This window comes from Bombus bifarius, unplaced genomic scaffold (genome assembly GCF_011952205.1).
Source record: "Bombus bifarius isolate JDL3187 unplaced genomic scaffold, Bbif_JDL3187 scf7180000009863_frag, whole genome shotgun sequence".
In the NCBI taxonomy this organism is placed as follows: Eukaryota; Metazoa; Arthropoda; class Insecta; order Hymenoptera; family Apidae; genus Bombus; species Bombus bifarius.
This window is the reverse complement of record NW_022885384.1, coordinates 4,289-23,728: the sequence shown is the minus strand read 5'-3', so window position 1 is coordinate 23,728 and position 19,440 is coordinate 4,289. Positions and strand designations below refer to the sequence as shown.

Below are 19,440 nucleotides of genomic sequence, written 5' to 3'. Positions count from 1 at the left end.
ACCTCCGCAGCGTCATCGTCACAGAAGGACAGTTCCTCTACGTTCCTTGAGTAGTCATCATCTTAATTTATATCGCGCACTTTGCTCAATCGCCACCTTAACTCATCGTCTATCAGTTGTAACCGAGAATTGCGAATCGTCAAGTGTAATCGCGAGTTCTACGCAAAGTGTCGAAAGAGAGAATTGTTAATAAATATACTGTTTAAATATCTCCGAGTGTTTTTTTTTTTTGGCATCTATTACGTCCTACACACTTCAAATTCACAAGACATGATCCGTTAATTTCGTGATTTCCTGTGTCTTCTACGTGACACTATCTTCCATTATTGTGTGGAAGAGAAATCGGATGATATTAATAACTTAAAAAGAAAGAAACAAAATCAAGAGAACATGGTAGTCGCCAAAAGAATAACAATTGAAAAGTTACAAGAAGTACCAAAGATAAAAAACGAAACAGAGAAAAACGAACGTGTGTTGAACGAACAGGAGAAGAAAAGATTAAACTGAAATATACCAAACCTTCCAAACAAGATTTGAGATATGCGCTTAACAATGTTAATAATGGTGACGATAACGAGCGGAAGCCAAGGATATTTGCGTATGGATTTTACTGGGATAACAACCCTGATTTAACTCTCCTCCAGCCTAAAGAGTCATCTAGCGATTGTGAAGAAAAGCCAAAACTGAGAAATAAGAAATTAAGTGCCGCTGAACGTTGAGAACAGAAAACACAGAAGGAACGTGAAGTTCGTCAAAGAGAAGAAGCGCTCGTCAATAACCAGTTATCAAATTCTGTAGATCAGTTCGACAGATTAGTTTTAGCTAATCCAGACAGTTCAATAGTATGGCTACAGTATACGGCATACCGTTTACAAGCAACAGAAATAGAGAAAGTAAGAACAGTCGCGACAAGAGCGGTGTAAACGACTAATTTCAGGGAACAGAAGGAAAAATTAAACGTTTGGAAGGCTTAGTTGAATTTAGAATCGAAATTTGGAATTCCTGACTCATTAAATGATGTTTCTCAAGAGGCAGTGAGGTCTAACGGTTCACTGAAAATATACAGTCACATGTTGGCTGTTCGTGTCGTGGCTGGCAGGCAGATGGAATTAGAAAAAACAATTAATACCATGATTGGGAAGTTTAAACATATTCCCGAGACATGATTTAATAGTGGAGAAGGATTATTAAAAATCGAGGCACATTATGCAGAGAGCATTGCAATCTTTGCCAGTATCCGAACGTAACAAGTACTTTCTCCAGGACACCCCCAAAATTTCATTTATGAAGTAAGCACACTATGAAATTAGAAATATCAACCCTTTTTGGTTATTATTATCGCACAACTTGTCTTTTACATAGTATTTCTTTTCGAAAGCAAATCTTACCATGCAAATAGGCGCAATAATTTATTCTGTGGAACTTAATGAAATATATCGTTTTATTTTAGAATGAACAGTATAAGACAGATCTATCTTCAAAATTCTTCAACAGTCTCTGATTTTTTTGCTTCACAAGCTGCAGGCAACTGATCCTAAACCAGATGGAGGAATCAGCTACACCGGGGCAATAAGCAACGAGGCAACCCACGCGCGACTACATCACGAATCAAGAACATTATATCCAGAGATGAATAAACCATAGACCTATGGTACGATCCATATTTTTATGTCCATAGTCTATGACTACATTTATGAAGAAGTAGACGGTGACCGCGCGGATTTTGATTTAGCTTCTCAATTTTGGCTACTAACTATTAAAAATTTGTAGTTCGTCCAAAAATTCAAATCGTGTCTCTCTTCAAATTGATCGATGATACACTTCATACAGAGCATCACATAAATGAATCGGTAGAGATCTCGAGTCGAAACAATATAAATCTACATTATTTAATGTCTTCATGATGCAGCATGGATTACCTTAAAAAATATGTTTAAGAAGATCGACGCAAAACATAATAACCACGAACGGGAAGTACAAAAACGAAGACTTCTTGGACAAGGGTATTTACCTGGGTACCTACAAAACCAAATTGTACAATTTCAGGCACAATTCAAATGTCGCCGAGACCTCTGAAGAAGTCAATAGCGCGGACGTGGTTGTAACGATCGATTAGCTAAAACTACTGCTGCACAATGGAGCAGTTGCGTCCCAAACGTACTAAAAGATTTTTGATTAGACATATTCCTGTTTTTGTCATTACAGAATAATCAATAAAAAGGACGCACTTGAGATCAGAGAAATTGTAAATATGTCAATTTATTATTACTTTTTTCATTTTTATCTGTATCAATATTAATAGTATTTTGTATATGTGGTAGAAAACTTTACATAACTGGACTGTTTTAGGTATTGTGTAATTAAGGTTGTATTTTCAATCAATCGCGGGGAGACGTAATCGCGCGGAAACACATCAGCGGGAGTCGTAAATTCCCGTTACGATTATAATAATCGACGTCGCGAATAGATCGATCTCCTGATTTCCGTTAAGATAATAGAGGTGGTTGAGGTGATATAGCGCTGCGATTAACAGGATTATAAACTATATATTTTCAACAAATTGATACAACGAACTTACGCCGTTGCGTATGATATATGTCGTAGACGACGATTTGGCGTATGAAGATGCGATACACATGCACAGTATTCTTTGTAGTTGACGTAGCAATAGAGGAGACTGATGTTCCGATCTCATGCAATTACGGAGGAAAGCTCGGTGTGGGTGTGTTTTCTTGAACGAAGAAAGCGGATTCGTTTCTCACACTTTTCGTTAATAAGGTGAGAGTAACGATATGTGATGCCTATTGGTTTCAGTCATGTTAATGAGTGGTGAGAGGAGACGGAAACCTCCTACCAACCTTGCTAGGGGGTGTCATTGTTTACAAAAAATCCGGAAAAAGCCGGATTTTCCGTTAGATAAATATCCACTTTTTCCGTTAGGTCACTGCCCGCAGTCTCCGTAATTTTTAAGAGCGCCTAATAAGCCTAAGGACCTTTCCAATAACCCTCTATAAACCGAAAACCTTTCTAGGCTTAAAAAGTCCTCCAGGACAAAAGGATTAACTTAAAACATGTGTTAAAATAATGACGTTAAAAAGTTAAAGTTTTATGGTGGGGCCTTAGATTTATTGAGGGCCTGTTTAATGGTGCTTGGGTTTTGACGGTCCGACAATGAAGGACGTCGCACGGATCATCTTGCGCCACGTAACATAGGTTTTGCTCACGTGATGTAATGAAATATGTGTCAAAATGTTTTATTATTTTTAATCATTTTGTACACTGCTTCTCTACATATTCTACAGCCATTTCTTGAACACGAGTCATGTCTTCCTCAGTACCATGCTGCTCTTCAAAATTTTTTTTATTATTTATTTATTTAAATTTTTACAATTTGTCCAGTAGGACATTTGGTAAAATATTATAGCGGTATACTAATATAACATGTGGGTGGCTACCCCCAGCGGGGTACCATTATCGTGTTTGTTAGGTTATGTCCTTGTGAGATCTGTTAGGTGTTTCCTTTTTAATCTTCTTTTTATGCTTGATGTGTCGACCGTTTCCGCTGCCAGCCGGTTTGGGTGCGTTGTATTTGTTTGGGTATTCTTTCTCTGTACCTTCTTGCACTTCTGTTAATCTCCTCCTTGACCATTGGTATTCCCAGGTCTTTCCGAATGTTCTCGTTTCTAACGTACCATGGCGCGTTTACTATTGTTCTGAGTATTTTAGATTGCGTTGCCTCTATTTTGGTTATATGGCTCATTGCTGCTGTTCCCCATAGTGCTATTCCGTACGTCCAGATTGATTTTATGACCATTTTATATATTTTTAGTTTGTTTTCTATGCTTAGTTTGGATTTTCGACTTGTTAGCCAGTACATTTGTCTCCTTGCCATCTGTATTTTGTCTGTTGTTGCTTTAATATGCTGTTTCCATGTGAGTCGTGTATCTAAGTGGAGTCTTAAGTATTTGACTTGCCTTGTTTGTATTATGTGTGTGCCATTTAGTACAATGTTTGGTGGTTTCTGTTTTCGCAGTGTGAATGTAATATGGTTGCATTTATCGGGGTTTGCTTTTATTTGTTTATCTTGCAGCCACTTTTCTATTTTTGTGATATGTTCTTGTAGTAATTTGACTGCTGTTTCTGGGTTAGTGTGCCTGACTAGTACAGCTGTGTCGTCCGTGAGTGTCAGTATTTTGCTATTGGTAGTTGTTGGTATGTTTTGTGTATAGTATTGATCCTAAGACGCTTCCTCGCGGAACCCCTGCCTTTATGTCTTTAACTTCAGAGTATGTGCCCTTGATTTTTATTACGAAGGTTCTGCTGCTTAAGTAAGATTTTATTAATTGGTATATTTGCTCCGGAAATTGTTTCCTGATTGTTTGTAGTAGGCTTTCGTGGTTTATTTTGTCAAATGCTTTATCTATGTCCATAGAGAGGGCTGTACAGTATTGTTTGTTTTCTAATGCTAGTATTATTTCTTTAATGAGCCTGTGCATTTGCTCTATAGTGGAGTGTATGTTTCTGAATCGAAATTGGTGATCTGGTATTAATTTTTCCTTCTATATTATTGGTTTTATGCGGTTGCATATTATTTCCTCTGGTATTTTGGAAAACACAGGAAGTAATGATATTGGTCTGTAAGATGCAGTTTGGTGTGGTTCTTTGCCTGGTTTAGGTAACATTATGTCCTGTGCTAGTTTCCACAGTTTAGGAAAGTATTGGATTCTTAGTATTTGACTTGCCTTGTTTGTATTATGTGTGTGCCATTTAGTACAATGTTTGGTGGTTTCTGTTTTCGCAGTGTGAATGTAATATGGTTGCATTTATCGGGGTTTGCTTTAATTTGTTTTGCTTGAAGCCACTTTTCTATTTTTGCGATATGTTCTTGTAGTAGTGTAACTGCTGTTGCAGGGTTAGTGTGCCTGACTAGTACAGCTGTGTCATCCGCGAATGTCAGTATTTTGCTATTGTTAGTTGTTGGTATGTTGGCCGTGTATGATGTGTATAAAATTGGTCCTAGGACGCTTCCTTGCGGAACTCCTGCCTTGATTTCTTTAACTTCAGAGTATGTGTCTTTGATTTTTACTATGAAGCTTCTTAAGTATGATTTGATTAATTGGTATCTCTGCTCCGGGAACTGTTTCCTGATTGATTGAAGTAGGCTAGTGTGGTTTATTTTATCGAATGTTTTTTCGATATCCATAAAGAGTGCCGTGCAGTATTGTTTTGTTTCCAGCGCCTGTAAGATTTCATTGACGAGTCTGTGCGCTGGTTCTATTGTGGAGTGTTTGTTTCTGAATCCGAATTGGTGATCCGGTATTAGCTGATTCTTCTCTATTATGGGGTTTATCCCCAAATAGTAAACTATTTTCTCTAGTATCTTAGAGAACATCGGAAGTAGTGAGATTGGTCGGTAGGATTTGATTTCGTGTGGGTCCTTGCCTGGTTTGGGTATCATTATGATTTGTGCCAGTTTCCAAGTTTTTGAAAAGTATTGTATTCTTAGTATTGCGTTAACTATTATTGTGATTTGTCTTATTGCTTTTGGCGGAAGGTTTTTTAAGATTTTGCCTTTAATTAGGTCGATTCCTGGTGCTTAATTATTTTTTGTTTTCTCAATTATGTTTCTGATTTCTTGTGCTGTTGCTTTGGGTATGGTGTAGTGATTGTCAGTTGGTGTACTAGTAGTTAGCGCGTCCTCGTCCGTATGGCTATTGTGGTTGCTGTTGTTGATATTGTGTGGGGTGAATGTGTTGCATAGGTGGTTGGAAAATTCTTCAGCTTGCTCTTCGTTGCTTCTTGCCCATTCTTCTGGTTGCTGGTACCAGTTTTATTGTCTTCTTTATTTTTTTTGTGGCTTTCCATAGGGAGTAGTTGTAGTTCTCGTGAGCAGATAGTGACTCGATGAACTTTGTGAACTCGTTGTTATTGTGCTCTTTTATTTTGTCTTTTATTTCTTTTGTGAGTTTGTTTAGGTGTTTTTTGTTTTCTTTTGTTCTTTGTTTTTGCCATTTTGCTTTCGCTTTTCTTTTTTCTCTAATTTTTTCGAGGATGTCTAGTGGAACTGTTTTTGTTTGTCTGTTGGTTGTTTCAGGTATAGTGGTTGCCCTTGCTGCTTCTTGGATAGTTTCTGTGAATGTTGTTACTGCTTGATCGATGTGTTCAGGTGTTTTCAGTGGGATGTTGCAGCTGATTTTGCTCTCTATTATTTCTTTGAATATTTGCCATTTGGTGGTTTTATTGCATAGCTTCTCTGTGCTGCTGTAAAGTATTGGTTTGTTTCTGTATTCAATTATTATGGGCGTATGGTCGGAGGTAAGCTCGAGGCTGGGTGCTATGTTTAGTTTATTTGCGTTTAGTCCCTTTGTAACTGCAAAGTCTAGCAGGTCAGGTATTTTGCTCAGGTCTGTCGGCCAGTATGTCGGTCTTCCTGTGGATAATATACTGAGGTTATTGTTTCTAATGTATTTTTCCAAGGTTCTACCTCGAGGTGTAGTGATTCTTGATCCCCATAGTGTGTGCTTTGAATTGTAGTCTCCCGCTGCAATATACTTGTCACCTAAGTGTCGAAAGTACTCTTCCCACATTTGCGTTGTAGTTTTGTGTCGCGGCGGTACGTATACTGCTGACAACTGCAGTTGGTTGCTGTTAGTCTGTACGGTAACGGTGGTTGCTTGTATATGTTCCTTACTGACCTGACTGTGTAGGTGATGTTTAATGTTTTTTATTACTACTGCCATCCCTCCGTGTGCTTTCCCTGGAGGATGCTTGGTGTCGCATATGGTGTAGTGCGGTATTTTTATATAGCTTTTCATTGTGAGGTGTGTTTCTGAAACGAGTAGTATATCGATGTTGTTGCTATACAGGAATGTTTTAGTTTCTAGGGCCCTTTGTTGTAGGCCGTTAGAGTTCCAGGTTGCTATTTTAAGCGTGTCTATTTTTATTTTTTGCTCATCACGTTAGTAAGTAATTGTAACATGTCTGTTATCTGCTGTGTTTGCTGTCTGAGGAGTTCGTTTTGTTCGCTTATCATTTTTGTGAGTATTTCGGTGTTTTTTATGGAATGTTTTATTAACTCTTTGATTTCTGTAGCGTCGTTGCTGTGGTTGTTCTATTCTTGATTATCTAGGGGTGACGACCGGTTGACTATTTGCGCGTAGCTTCGGTTTTTGACGGTATTGGTGTTAGTGTGGTTATTGTTCATTACATGCTGTGTATTTGGTGCTGACATAGATTCTGTGTTGTCTTGTTGCGTGTGGAAATTGTTGTGTGTCCTGTTTCGAATCGGCGGGAAGAGTTTGCTTTGTAGTTGTTTTCTGACTACGCAGCCTTTGTAGCTGGCTTGTGTTCGCCGGGCTTCTGTTGCAGTAGTTTTTTGTGTGTCCGTATTGTTGACACCGCATGCATTGTGGTATATCTTTTCTATGTCTGGGTGGCTCGACTGTGATTATTGTGTTTGAGATTTTTTTAATTTCAAATTTTTCTTTGTTGTTGCTTTTCGGTTCTAACTCTATTAGGAATAGCGGTAGTGGTTGCTTAGTGTCAAATCTGGCTAAATTGTTGATCGTTCTTACCTGGTGTCCAATCTTGGCCAATTCCTCGCATATTTTGTTTGTATTTGTTTTGGAGTGTAAACCTCTGATTACTGCTTTGCAGCTCTTGTCGGATTTGGGTTGGTAAGTGTGATACCCAGCGTTTTCTTCCTTTAGCGCTTTAGTTACTTTTCTGTAGGTTTCTGGGGTATTAGTTTGTACTTTTACCTGGTCCAGTTTGAGCTGTTTGATAGTGCAGTTTTCTTTTCCTGCCGTGCTGTTTAGCAGATCAATGAGGGGGTCTATTATTTTTGCGTCTATGTAGATTGGTGGTGGCTTGGGAGTGTGTGTTCTTGGTTTTTCTGTAGGGTCTGTGTCCATCTCTTCTGTCAGTGAGCTGAAGGAGTTTTGTGTAGGAATTTCTTGTAGCCATTGTTGACTTTCTGTTTCTGTGGTCCTCCTATCGTTTGTGTTTGTGTTTATTTTTCTTTTTTTGCTGGGAGTTACAGTTCTCCAACTTTCGTTATGTTGTGGTAGGTCCTTGTTAGTATTGCTCTTTACGTCGTCTTCTTGTATTATTTCCATTTCTATTTCTTTTGTATTTGCGCAGTCCTGTACTTCTCTTGTTTTAATTGGGCTCTGTTGGTCTACTGCCCTGCTTATAGTGTATGTTTCTCCTTTGTTTAGTATTCTTATTGATGGTACTTTTTCCATCCTCGATTGGTTCTGTTGCTCTACTCTTGTCGCACAATGTCTGAGGCACTATGTTTTACGTACGCATAGCTCGACTGCTCGGGCAGAACTCGTTCTTCAAAATTGATGAACTTTTTAAAGAGGATCTTTACCTTTCTAGGCGGTAATGCCTGAACAACTGCTCTCTCTAGAACTTTCCTGTAAATACAAATTATTAGAAGATAAATTCTGTATGAAATTAAAAAGACAAAATATAGTTGAAAAAATATTTTTACCTTGCTATATCAGTATCATTAGATTTAACTAAAGAATCAACATAACAAGACCATATATCCACCTGTTTCGGATAAGAACTTAGAATTTGCTCAAACAGAGTTACTGCTCTCTCTTTATTTCTGTAGTGTACATACGTTCAGATGCTGGCAAAGATTGGAATGCTCTCTGCATAATATGCCTCGATTTGTCCCTCAAACCCATTTTTAGCAACCCTTCTCCACAATTAAATCACATCTCGGGAATACAGTTAAATTTTCCAATCATGATATTAATTGTTTTCTCTAGTTCCATCTGCCTGCTAGCCTCGACATGAACAGTCAACATGTGACTGTATACTTTCAGTGAATCGTTAGACTTCACTGCCTCTTGAAAAACATCATTCAGTGCTTTAGGAAATCCGAATTTAGACTCCAAATTCAACCAAGCCTTCCAAACGTTTAATTTTTCCTTCTGTTCCCTGAAATTAATCGTTTTCACCGCTCTTCTTGCAACTGCTCTTGCTTTCTCGATTTCTGTTGTTTGTAAATGATATTCCATATACTGTAACCATACTATTGAACTGTCTAGACTAGCTAAAACTAATCTGTCGAACTGATGTACAGAATTTGGTAACTGGTTATTGGCGAGTGCTTCTTCTCTTTGACGTATTTCACGTTTCTCCTGTCTTTTTTGTTCTCGACGTTCAGCGGCACATAATTTCTTATTTCTCAGATTTGGTTTTTCTTCTACTTCATCTTCACTATCGCAAGATGACTCTTTATCCTGAAGGAGAGTTGAGTCAGCATATTTCAAATCTTCTTCGGAAGCTTTGGTATCTTCCAGTTTAATCTTTTCTTCTCCTGTTTGTTCAACACACATTCTCTTTGAATATTCCTTTTCTAAATCTTTCTCTGGTTTTTCTCTGTTTCGTTTCCCTTTGTTTTTCATGTTTCGTCTTCCCGTAACTTTTCAATTTTTATTTTTTTGGCGAGTGCCACGTACTCTTGATTTTGCTTCTTTCTTTTTAAGTTATTATTATCATCCGATTTCTCTCTCACACAACACTTCTTTTCAAATGCAGATTTTATGACGCTGAGAGGCATAATATCGGATTTTTTGAAATTTAATGAGGTGTAACATTTAATTTTAGAATGAATAGTATAAGGTGTTAGATCTGGCAGTAAACTATTTATGTGACGACGTACAGGTATCGCAGCTAAAGTTCCGTTGCCAATACCTTGAAGGAGCATCAGGATAAACCAATTTGTCACCATTAAGATTCTACCACGTAGCAATTTACCGTCAGGAAATTGTATTTGCTTATTTTGTTTGGCACTTATTTTGGCACTTATGCATTATTAACGATAACGTGGTCGATTGGACAAGCTCGTGTACGTAATTTTTCCATATAATCGTCCCAGAAATTTTGTCCCCTATTTTTTTATTCTCAGAGTAATGATTCTTAGACACTATACCTAGCAAGTTATTCTGCAATTGAACAACCAACCAATCAGGCGTAATTTTTTCAATCTCTCCAGTAACTCTCTGCCCTAATTTGACAGATGCAATGGGTCTGTTTTTGTAATATGAATTCCTTGAAAGTTCTACTAATTTATTAAAATACAGGATCAATGGATTCAATGTATATTTTCTTTAGCGGTAATGTTAGTCTTAATTGTTGTTCTTTCCTGTTAATAGAAAATATTTTTGCCAATAAAATTTGGTTTGTGTGCAGTAGATTAAAATTACTAACGTTACTATGGGACACATATCCAAATGGCGTATATTCTGCAACTGGAAAAATAAGTCTTATACCAGTCTTATACCCATATCCTTGATCGTACAAGGTATACAGTCTCCTATTTTCAGTTTTTCAAAATTCCTGTACCTTCCTTGAGTTGCAAAAGTCCTAGTTAAAATTAAATTAGGTACTGTAGCAAATAGAAGAGCTGAAAGTGTATGACCAGAAACATATTTTGATGCTAGTAGAGCTGCAATCTCCATACAAGGTGACATGTGACCATCTAGTAAAAATCCTGTACTAACAGTTTGTCCTTTATATCTACTGACTCTTAAATATAATCCCTGAGCGGATGATTCTATTATTGTGCCCTCTACTTCTTCACCAATATCGAATGTTGCTTCTTCAACTTTTATGTCTTGATTAGCCACATTTAGAACTACTTTTCCCGAATCTGTGTTCACTGTTTGAATTTTTACCAAAATTGTTTGTCCAGCTGAATAGTTTCAATTTACGTTAGATGTTTCCAGCTCGAGGGCAGTATGTGGAATCCAACCTTTGACATCCCCGAAAAACTTTACCAATATTCCACGCTTATGTATTTGAACGATAGTTGCGTGGTGTTTCGAGTCAATTTTCGCGTCTTGTATGTTTCCTAAAATGGGCAAGTCACTCGTTATTAAAGACCTTTTCAAAGTGAGATATACTTTTTTCGGCCTATATAAAGGAACAAGACTCTTGCTTCTACTTCTTTGTCGACTTTCAGCTTTTGTAAGGGACTTAGATCTTCGTCAGATATATGATCTGGTGGAATTTGAACATTAAATTTACCAAGTTGTACATTAACGAAATCATTCAGTTTATCAATATTTGTAATCTTTACATTTACCACGTCGCCAGGTTTAAATGTTATATAGTAAATGACAACGTACATATTTTATAAACTGGCACATACAATCGTTTAGTGTAATGGTCGGGGTATCTACGTGTACTCTCTAAGTCACAAGTTAAGTAATTGCGAAGGCATATTAAGTTGAGTTATAAGTTTCAATTCCAACGAAGTAAGAACCTAATCCTTCTCATTCGCGCAGGCGAGAGAGCGGGAATCAAAGACTAATGTAAAATAATGCCTAGCATAATGCTAATACCACGTACCATATAGTTGCTGAAACTTTTATGCTTCATACATAGACATAAACATAAATTGTTTCAATATAAATATTAATAATAAATATTAATTGAATGAATATAGATAACAATGACCACTATAGGTTTCATATATGAAGTATTAGACCGAACGAGGTATGAAATATACAAGATATAGTACTCCTTATAACATTTATAATAAAACAATCGTCTGCTCAGATTTAATTTTTTCAATTTATAAAAATATGAATTTACACAAACACTCGCACTTTACTTATCATTACTTCCACAACAACGTTCTCTTTCTAAAGTTCAGATTTTCGTAACTGCAGATAAACGTGACACCCACATAGGCACGCATCATTTTTTTGTATTCTGCTACAATAGCACTTGCTACAGTTCTGCTCGTAAAGAAATCTGACAGGCGTGTAATAGACAAAAAATCATTTATCAATAAGAGGAAGCAGTCGCGAGCGAGTCAGTTATAATTCGAGTTTCACGAGTTATTAACGGTAATTAACGGAGTTATACGAGTTATCGAGTCATATGCGAGCAATCATACACTGTTTTTACGAATACGTTTGTACGAGCGTCTCTCGACAGTACTTATATTTGTCGGAGATGAAAGAACACCGGAGCTTTTGGAATTTTGGATAATCCCGCAACATTATAACCTAGAGTCTACTATAGCTGTAATTAAACAATTGTAGTTGTTCAATCCGATTGTAATTGTTCGAGATTAGTGATAGCGAGCTTTGGCTCGAGGCGACAGTCCGTCGCCTAACGTAGTCGCGGCCAAGGGATGAACGCTTTGTCTAACAAAGGTATGGAGTAATTCTATAGCCCTCCTTAAAAGAAATATTCGTGGCGACACGCGACAGTAAACATTCCAACGGTTTCCGTCCCGTGGCTCGCCACACGCAGACCCTATTCTTCGAGTAAGATGATTGCCAGATGTCGATGCGTCTCCGCAGTACATGTTCGGCTAGCCCGAGGGCCCGTAATAAATCTTAAGGTTTAGTTAACTAAAGTCCTTCAAACAGACAAACAGTCTTTGTCCCAGCTACGGGAAGATAGGGGAGACATATTTTTTAACGAACGGCGTCTCCCACTAGCAACTTTCCCTCGAGGGCGGCTAGCATCTTTTTCTAACCACCGATATGGAGATTGACCAATTAGCAGCAACGTCAATTTCCCTTACTTCCTAAACGAAGGCTTTCCTCGACGAATCCGATGATCTCGTGTCCTTAGACACACCCCAGTATAGTTTTCCTCTGTGGAATAATCGGGACGGGACGCGCATTCTTTGACGCGCTCCCGTCGACTAAAGAGTAACGTCTTTACGCTCAGCAATTATCGTTTACGAGTCAGACTTAGATTCAGCGAGAACGCCTATCTGTCATCCCGTTGACCGCGGATTCGTTATTGAACCTGAGATCACTGCCACTAGTGTCGCGAACGTCTCACCGCCGTGATAGATTGTCAAACCTGTGTTATTCATACCTGTGTCAATAAATCGTATCTTCGTTACACCGCAACGATGGCTACCTTCAACGAAGACTCCTCAAACACCGACAACCCTATCCCCCCTGCTTCTCCGACATATAATTAATTAAAAAGGGGGAAATATAATTCTGTAATATCGTAGAATAGCTTTGATTGAAGATCGGCTGAAATTAGAAAACACCGTGTACGTCGTCTTTTTGTAGTTTGTTTACATCCAAGAGCGCCTAGTAACAGTGACGCGAGAAAAGATAAACAGCGTCAAAACAGAAGTACGGTTTCATATTTCAAGGAGTGGCAATCGAGAGGCCAGAGCATGTGAGCCAGAAAGTGTGTGCGTGTGCGTGTGCGTGTGCGTGTGCGTGTGCGTGTGCGTGTGTGCGTGTGTGTGTGTGTGTGAGAGGACGAGAGCAAGAGCGAGCACGACCGAGCAGGAATGCATTGGCGAGGGTCAGAGTTGATCGAGACGTCGAAGCATAGAGTCGTTAGAATTGTCGAGTGTTAGAGTTGCTAGTGAGAGAGAGAGAGAGAGAGAGAGAGAGAGAGTTACCAAATATAAAAAATACGAGCGTTGCATTTAGTTTTCCTGTTAATCAAACATCGTTTCTCTGTCTAACTAATATCTGTATTTTCAATCCATTATTAATAAATTATAATTAATCGGACAAAATTACACCTTTAATATATTCCGATATTACATTACCGTGATGTAATATTTATCATGCTTATTTTGTACGTAAAACGAATCGTTGGAATATTCCCGAAGCTAACGAAGCATTTCCCAAAAGTTAAACCGAAGAAATTAACGCGAATAGTTAAGTGAAACTTTTCCATTAACTTGCTGACCAACCGGCAAATAAAAAATCATAAAAATTGTTTCAATGTGTTGAGGTCACGCATAACTTCTTTTTTCATTGACGATTACCAAACAGGTAAAATTTCGAAATTGTACGAAGGCCACGTGACCAGATCGTATTGGAATTTGAAGTGCATGGAAAAAGACAACTCGAAGTACAAACCTTGAGCTGTACTACTCGAAGTACAAACGTGAACTAATGGATGCAGAAAAGCAATTAACGCCAAACATCCGAACAGCATCTTGGAGCCCGTCATTGTTCTGAAATAAAAGAAGTGACGAATTAAAAAGACGCAGGACTAATAATAATAAAGGAAACTTAGTTCGTATTATAAATTGAATTTACATCAGAAAAGAAGCACGATCAAGCGAAACAGATCGTAGAAATGACAAATATCATCGATATACGTTTCAGTGTAATTTCACTTTTGAAAATTATTTAGTTTAATACGATCGTATTCATCGCTCTGAAACTTTCATTGTGCTGCAATTTGTGCTGCGTCTTTTTAATTTCTCTATCTTTCTGTGTTTTCGGAAAAATTACTTGAAAGATTAAGAATTGCTTGCCTTATTTTATTTTCGATTAGTTAGGATTTGATTATTCCAGGTAAGCTTTATTATTTATAACAGGTTTTATCACTTGTTTATTATTTAGGAGTTTGTTATTTTAGGATTAGTACCTTTTAGGATTTCTTATCCTTCGAGTTTCTGTTTCAGATATCTAGGTCTATTTCAAGATGTTTTATTACATTAGGATTATTTATTCGATTAAGATAATTTAAGAGTTTCACAATGTACAAAGAAATAATCGCGTGAAATTTAGATTTATGCTTTAAACGTATTAAACACGCGGTAATTTCAATGTCTATAGCCTCGAACGTGTTCTGATTAGTTGTGTCATTGTCTGTGACATTGAAATCACAAAAATCCATTGCAAGTGTGCTGTCATGCAATGTGGATGTAATTGGGTTTTTTGGGTATTTCATGTATCATCTGATTTGTACAGTACTATTTTAACGCAAGGACAGGAAAGTTATTATATATTTCCCGTCCATTATTTGAATCGTTGTGAAGTGTAACGAATTATATTCGATTCGAGGAGATGTTAATGAATTACCCATTTCATATGTAATTACATGGAAATAAAAATCATTGCAAAAATAATTGATCTAATGACAACGGAATTTCCAATATTTTTTTGTTTCGTCACGTCTTTTTCATAATATATCTTTTATAGGTACGTGATTTATTAATCGTTCGAATGGAAATAATTATTCGTATAATATTCAAATGATTCTAGCCATAAAATAAATTAAAACGATACCTGTCAATGATATGCAATCTGCGTATGACGTCAACCTCGATCTATGCTTATACAAGAAATTTTATCAATCAATGACTAGATATACAATAATCAAATATTATAAAATTTCCTGAAAACCTTTAGGTGTTAATATTAAGGTGTTAATATCTGTAGTATCGTGGACGAAAGGCCTGGGAAATATCGGACGAACTATGAACAGTGTCGCGAGAGCCGAGGCGCCGTCGGGCCCATCAATGTGTCATCGGTCTTTTCAAGTGCATAGTTTCGTGGAAAAGACCTACGTGACCCTGGCCACGAGCGTCTGCAGAACACGTGTGCGGTGGGCCTAGGAAAAGGGCAATAGAATGCGACAACAGTTAGTCGAAAAGCAGAGCGCGAGTCGAGAAACAGTGTACGAGTCGAGAAACAGAGTGCGAGTCGAGAAGCCGAGTGCGAGTCGAGCGGAGACGGAGGTTGCGAGTGGCGTTGCCGAGAGAGTGTGGATTGCGCTGTGTTCTGTACGTTTGGTATGAATAGTTCAAGTTAAGCCACAATCGTCTTTTCTGTCTGATTAACATCTCTATTGTCCACTTTTGTAAACATATTACATCACGATATTACATATTTTTGGGGGCTCGTCCGGGATTGGACAAGACAGAAAACGAAACGGTTTAACAGAGCTATTCGAGCTAGTTGTGAATTTACCGGTACGCGGTGCGGTAAAAGACGATATCGTTGGCTGTTTAAGTTTGTGTTGTGTGAAAAATGGCCAACGTCGGGGACGAACGATTGTCGGGTGAAGAGGGTTCGACGCTGGAGGAGCTGAGGAATAAGCTCGCGCGAATGAACCTCCCTATATCGGGTGCGAGGTCAGTGCTGATTGCAAGGCTGAATCGGGCGTGTAGGGCTGGACAATCGTATCGTAAGGGATCGACGGGCGGTGAAGAGCTAACCGGTCAACGAGATTTAGAAAGTGTACAGAGAGCTGAGCGTGATTGCAACGAAGATGAGGATGTTGAGAAAATGAATACGAAGGAGTTGAAGGAGCGCCTCGCTAGTTTGGGTTTAAAAACGACGGGAAGAAAAGTAGAGTTACGCGCACGGCTACGAGCGGCCATGGATGGTAACGACATATCGTCGGAAGAAGAAAGCGACGACGAAAGTGAGGATGAAGATGACAAGAAAAACGCAAGAGGATACAAGAGAGATACGCGAAGGGTGCATCAGGACCGTGACGAATGTTGTCGAAGGGCATGTGTTGGTTCGACACTGAGTTTTAGAGACGTCGAAGATGCATTAGAGTCGTTTAGTGGCAACAGAGGTGAAAATGTCGAACGATGGTTCGAGTCGTTCGAGGAAGTCGCTGATACGTGCATGTGGTCGGATGGGCAGAAGGCAGTCTACGCGAGGAAGCTGCTGAAGGGATCAGCGAAAATATTTGCGAGCTTCGAGTGTCACGCCAGGACTTGGCATGAGTTGAAGAGGGGGCTAGTGAAAGAATTTTCGAGGAAAGTCAACAGTAGGCAAGTACATCAGAAACTTGAAGAAACAAAAAAGGAGAGTGATGAAGCATGTTTGGCTTACATGTACCGTATGCTCGAAATAGCTAGCCATGTGGACATGGAGGAGGAAGCAAAGGTGGAATACATAGTGGATGGAATAATAGACGACGAGAACAATAAGGCTGTATTGTACGGCGCTACGTCAATCAAAGAGTTGAGGAAGAGGTTAGTGATGTACGAAGAGCAGAAGAGTCGCAGAGCAAAGTCGATTGTGAAGCCGGCTAAAACCCAGAAGAACGGGAAGCCCAGTCAATCTGTAGATGCAATGAAGAAAAGAAGATGCTTCATTTGCGGTAGTGAGGATCATCTAAGTGTTAAGTGTCCGGAGAGGGGAGAAGGTGTTAGGTGTTTCAAGTGCAGCGGATTTGGACATATTGCAGCGAGGTGTACGGCACGACCGAAAGAGACTTGCGTAGTGTCAAGATCCGAAAAGGGAAAGTACTTGAAGGACGTGTCGATAGATGATTGTAGGTTTGTGGCATTAGTGGATACAGGTAGTAACCTTACGTTCATACGAGCGGATGAGTATGTGAGGTTAGGATCACCACCTCTGGGAAACTGCAAACTTAAGTTTGATGGTTTTGGTTCCGCTGGCAATAGTACCTGGGGCGAGTTCACAAGGGTAATGACGGTCGACGGGTGCGACTTTACTGTCACTCTGCATGTTGTCTCGAATAAGGTAATGACAAGACACAGTCTACTCTTAGGTACCGACTTTTTAGACCAGGTAGAGTTGCGAGTCAAACGGGGCGAGGTGATATTTTTACGACTCGACGATCAGACCGACGGTCACGAGGACGCGCCGGATGTACTGAGGGTAAACGCGATAGAACAATCCGACGAGATCGACTTGTCACATGTACGAGAATCTCATTACCGTGAAGCCATTCGGGATATTATTAAAGGGTATAGGCCGGAGAAGAAGCGAGACGTCGGAATAACCGAAAAAGTAGTTTTGGAAAGCGACAAGCCGGTAGCGCGAAGACCGCGAAGACTGGCGCCGTCGGAAAGAAAGGAAGAAGATGATTTGATGGAAGCGTGGACAAACGAGGGTGTCATCAAATCGTCAGACTCGGAGTATGCGAGTCCGATAGGTGTAGTTAGAAAGAAAGATTTGTGTGTGCGTGTGGCTAGATGGGCCTTGTTACTAGGCGAGATTAAGTATCAGGCGTGTCATCGGCCGGGGAAAAGTATGCAGCATGTAGATGCTCCGAGTAGGAACCCCCTGCCGAGCACTATGTATGTAACGGAGAGTGAAGACGGGCTGATTGCACGGTTGAGAAGGGCACAGAACAAGGACATCGAAGTCCGTAGGATTTTGGACGCCGCAACGTGCAGTCAGGCCGATGGGCAGGTAGTAAGAAACAATATTTTGTATAAGGAGTGTGAGGACGATGTGCTAATAGTAGTATCGAAGGCGATGCGGGCTCAGGTAGTCAGGCAAGCGCACGAGCGTGGGCATTTCGAGGTTACCAAAACAGAAGCTATGGTCAAGAAGGACTTCTGGTTCAAGGGGTTACGCGAAAGGGTCGAACACGTGGTATCCAACTGCCTTGACTGTAGCCTAACCGAACGAAACATAGGTAAGCTAGAAGGGAACCTGCGAAATTACAAGAAAAGAAGAAAGCGTGCGAAGCAGTACCTGAGGAAGGACCCGTGCACACCTCGATTTTATGAAACCTTGGGTCCTAAACGCCGAAAGTGACGCATCTGATGACAGCGAGATAAAAGGCAACATCTGAGGGCAGATGTTATTGCAGGATGGCCGAATGTAGTATCGTGGACGAAAGGCCTGGGAAATATCGGACGAACTATGAACAGTGTCGCGAGAGCCGAGGCGCCGTCGGGCCCATCAATGTGTCATCGGTCTTTTCAAGTGCATAGTTTCGTGGAAAAGACCTACGTGACCCTGGCCACGAGCGTCTGCAGAACACGTGTGCGGTGGGCCTAGGAAAAGGGCAATAGAATGCGACAACAGTTAGTCGAAAAGCAGAGCGCGAGTCGAGAAACAGTGTACGAGTCGAGAAACAGAGTGCGAGTCGAGAAGCCGAGTGCGAGTCGAGCGGAGACGGAGGTTGCGAGTGGCGTTGCCGAGAGAGTGTGGATTGCGCTGTGTTCTGTACGTTTGGTATGAATAGTTCAAGTTAAGCCACAATCGTCTTTTCTGTCTGATTAACATCTCTATTGTCCACTTTTGTAAACATATTACATCACGATATTACATATCTTTAATATTTGCAAGTTATTGTTTAGCGCTAATTAGTTAGAATGTAACAAGTGGTGTACCAGAATTGAGATAATTAAGCCACACGAACAATCTTATTTAGATCTTTTTAATTTTTTAATTCTCTTTTGCTCTAATACTTCGTAAAATTAATCTTCATTAGCTACTACACTTCATAGAATAACAAGAGATAATTTTTCTTATATAACGTTTCATTCATAAAATCTATCATTAAAGTACATCTTCATAAAAATATCATTCCATACTAACGGTATATTTGGTGTCATACGAGATAACAGTTACCAGTGATGACATATGTAACTTTATAAAGATATCTCGTTTTATTATATATTAAAAGAATGTACTCATTGCTGCTATATTTCAGATGAAAAAAAGGAGGCAATGATTTTACAGTAAAATCGTTCGTTTACAACTGATTCATTTACATTTCATGATAATACTGTGCATTCTGAATATGCTATGATTTGGTTTAAAATAATAAATAGTCCATTCTTGCATACTATTGCTCCAGCTTTACTTGTATTTTCGATATTGGTATAAATAGAAAGACAATTAATGTCGTTCGAGTCTATTTTCGGATCATTTATATTACGTTTAATCCATA

The 19,440-nt window shown here is 39.2% G+C and overlaps 2 pseudogenes; one reads left to right on the top strand and one right to left on the bottom strand.

Annotated features, from left to right (window-relative positions):
* Window positions 1-46: 46 nt before the first annotated feature.
* LOC117215916 lies at window positions 47-2,116 on the top strand (annotated as a pseudogene).
* A 1,124-nt stretch (window positions 2,117-3,240) lies between these two features.
* On the bottom strand, window positions 3,241-11,265 carry LOC117215915 (annotated as a pseudogene).
* Between the last annotated feature and the right edge of the window lie 8,175 nt (window positions 11,266-19,440).